A 3,984-nucleotide genomic window follows, 5' to 3' on the forward strand; every position below is an offset into this window, starting at 1 on the left:
GTCATATCCGAATTTAACCCCGGCCTAGAGGTCTAAAAAGTAGATTTAATTTTCCAATCAAATTATAGTTAGGTGGGCTCACCCGGCGATAGTTTACGTGTTAATTTTTGTTTATTCCTACTAATTGTTCCGCTTGTTTTGCTTGTTTTATCCCCCTACAGTGCTCTTCGTTTCGAAAAAAAAGGAAAAAGGAAAAAATGGAAAGAATAAAATCCCCCTGAATTGGGAAGAGGTAAAGGTGTCCCTTCACACACTAAACACTCACACGATGTCCTCACACACTTCGGTCCTATACCCGGGCTTTCTTACCCTTTTAGGAAAGTAGGAGGGGGTCATGTAGCGGTACCCGTGGGTTTTACCCCGTTAGTATCCGTGAAGGCTTCTGCTCAGATTGAAACTCGTTCTATCCACTGTGATACTCGTGGAATTTTCCCGATAATATCATGGTTATAGAATGGGGCTCTACTGTTACAGTAGGGGCAATTTGGGAACCTGTGGCTTTTAGAAAATTAGACCTTGAGCTAAACTATCACAATAGCTAAAAGCCGTAGTAAGCTACCTTATAAGATAGAACTATCTGGTTAGGTAGCACTCATCCGGTATCAGGAGTCTCCCTATGCTAGGACAAAAAGGGGCATACTTACTCTTACCCCGTTCTGCTTTAATTTCCTTTTATTCGTTTTTGTGAGGGTAATCTTGAATTCTACTGAAACACCTACACATTTTCCTACTTTGATAAATGTGTATGTGTCACCCTGCCAACAGTATAATTCAAAATTACCCAAATTTATCTTGCTAACGAGTTTTTCCGCAGGCATCATCAAACCAAGAGTCTGTGAAAAGGATAAGGCATCATTTTTATCATGGCATCCTCGAGTCAGTCGACAGAAGAAGTTCAGAATGCTAAACTTTGGTCTGAATCAACTCATACTCCAATACCCTCGCAAAATAATGTTTCCAAGGCACATACTAGCTCACTACCCTCATGGGATCTGAATAAAATTGAAGTCAGAATGAACAGCCTCGAGGGTCTGTCTAATGGATGGAGGTCATTTCCCGATCAAGTTAAGGCACGATTTGAAAGGAAATACGGGAAAATTGCAACCCTAATGCGAGTCAAGGTCCAAATCCCGGCATTAAAGGCCATGCTGTCAGTTTGGAATCCTAAGTACGGGGTATTCTCTTTCAATGACATTGATACAGTTCCCACTATGGAAAAATATCAGGCATTACTGGAGATTCCTTACTCAACACAGAATCGGATCTACCTACACTTTGAGCATAGGCAGACCTGGAAATGATTAACACATTTGTTGGGTATTCCTTCGGAGGAGGCAAAGTCAAAAGAAACGGTCAAGGGGAACACGCATGGATGGTATTGGACCTACCTCGAGAAGCGGTTAGATCAATTCCTCCAAGAGAAACAGTGGGATCAAGCTTCAGTAGCACTTGCATTGGGAATCTATGGCCTGATTTTGTTCCCGGGACCATTAGGAATCATAACCTGCAGCACGGTGGAAGTATTCTGGGCGGTAGAAAGGCAGGAGGTCAATCCGATACCGGCAATTCTTGCGGAGACCTTATTAACCCTTACCTACTGCAGACAATAGGGTAAAGGGTCCATCAAGTGTTGTTCTCAATTGTTATATCTCTGGATCATCAGTCACATGTGCCCTGTGGAGACAAAGGGATTGACTTGGTAGCTTGACCAGCCTCCCATCGAGAAGATGACCCGGTTAATGATCAGTCCGAAGAATGAACAGCAGTGGCGGGAACAAATTTTGAGTTTCAATAGCCATGATTATTGTTGGAGGAAGCTGTGGGCGTCAGGCCAATCCGTTTTGATCAACACGGGAGGAAATCAGTCGGTGTCCCTAATCGGAGTAACCGGATACACAAGTTACACTCCGGCCTTGGTAATGAGGCAGTTTGGCTCAACACAGTCCAGAATCGACATTGAAGAATATCACCAAGGTCATTTCTACCATGAGCTCAAGGAAGAGGAAGGGTTGAAAATGGCTCGCAAGTCTTGGGAGAACATCACTCTGGTGGAGAGATCGCCTAAAGGCCCAAGCGCTTCGGGCGATTATCTTAAATGGAGAACTGACAGGGACCAAGAATATTCAACTACAGAATTCGGAGACAGTGATCCGCGCCGAGATGTCCTATTAGAAGAAGCTGATGATCACCTGGTTGACTCGCTACAAAAGGCAAATACCGAGAACTCGCAACTGCAAGAACAAATAAAACAGTTGGAGGACAAACAGCAGATTCTCAAGAGGAAAGTAAGAAGGCTCAGGGAAGAGGCAAGGGCCGAAAAGATGGGTTTTGAAGAACAAGAGATACGGTGGGAAAAGGAAAAAAACTCTCTCCACGCTGTAATGAAAGAAGTAGAAGCACAGAATGGTGAGCTTCAGGAAAAGATGAAATACCAGGAGGTACTCGTTGAAGAGTATAAACTGGAAAACAAAAAGAAGAAGCTCGAATTAAAAGAACAGGCACTACTCATCAACGATATCTTAAAAGAGTGTGCTAAGGAAAGAAAAGAGAAAGAAAAACAAGCTGCTCTCTATCAAGAGCTGAAAGAGAATGTTGACCAGCTAGAGAGAACGATAGCACAGGGAAAGCAAGAACTCCTACCTGAATCCGAGTATGCTCTAAAAGCATTCAACCCTGCCAAGCAAGAAGAAAGGTTATATGAGTATCTCAGAAAATGTCATCTCATTATAAAAAACCTCCCAGAGCTTAGGCCAATGTAAAGAATACGGTGTACAAATTATTCAGTTAATGAAATGATTTTTGGACCATTGTTTAGCAAATTGTGAATGAATAGTATGACTCCCGTAGGAACTCCCTCGCTAGGGTTATGTGAAAAATTGAATGCGCCATATGGACAGGTATCATAAATACGCATTCAATACGGTCATTCACAGTCAGACTATTGAACGATGCCATGATAAAAGTGATGCAGTTATCCTTCAACAGATTTCTTTCTGGCCCTCAAATGCCACCGTATCCTTCGTCTACATCAGGACCCTATTAAATTTTGATCAAAATTCACTAAAAATTTCTTTTTTGACTCCTTACAGAAAAACAACATTGCTTCGAACAAGGCAAGTCTGACCAAGCACGCGATTCAACCCCAGCGAGTTTACTTAACAAGATCTCGAACAAGAAAACTAATGGAAGACCAGGAACAAGTACAGAACCTACAGGGGCAAGTATCTGAACTAAAAGACCAGGTTTCAGAACTTATGAAGCTGATGAGGGAGATGTCCCAAAATAAGCCAGCTTCGGACCTTAACCTACCATTACCTCCCCCACCTCCAACAAATGATCCACACCAAGCTTCAACTTCTTTCACCTTTCAATCACCTATCCCGGACCCGACAGTCACTGTCAATCCGGTCGCCATGAATAATGACCTGCCTTTCTCCTATTACCCGGCTGTCTCAAATGCCGAGCCTCACCCTTCAATCCTAATCCCTCCAGTTTACTCCACCCCTCAGCTCCCGGCCGGGGGAGCATATCATGCAGTGGGAGGGGAAAATAAGATGAAAGAAAATGAGAAACTATCTGCTCTAGAAGAGAGGCTGAGAGCGATAGAGGGGCTGAACATGTATGGTTCGGTCGACGTGGCATCACTAAGATTAGTACCGGATGTGGTGGTGCCACCCAAATTCAAGGTCCCCGATTTTGACAAGTATACTGGGAATTCGGACCCTCGAATTCATTTGGCCACCTATATTGCCAAGATGTCCTCTATGACAGATGATGACAGACTGTTAATCCACTTCTTTCACGAGAGCCTCTGGAAGCGACCACGAGGTGGTGCGTTGAGCTAGACAGAGCATCGTGCTCCTGGAAGGATTTAGCTGATGCCTTCTTAAAGCAGTACAAATTTAACTGCGATGTGGCCCCCATAAGGAGGGATCTTCAAAACCTGGTGCAGAGGGACAGGGAAAGCTTCAAGGAGTATGCCCA

The sequence above is a fragment of the Hevea brasiliensis genome, chromosome 17, assembly GCF_030052815.1.
Source record: "Hevea brasiliensis isolate MT/VB/25A 57/8 chromosome 17, ASM3005281v1, whole genome shotgun sequence".
Classification (NCBI taxonomy): domain Eukaryota; kingdom Viridiplantae; phylum Streptophyta; class Magnoliopsida; order Malpighiales; family Euphorbiaceae; genus Hevea; species Hevea brasiliensis.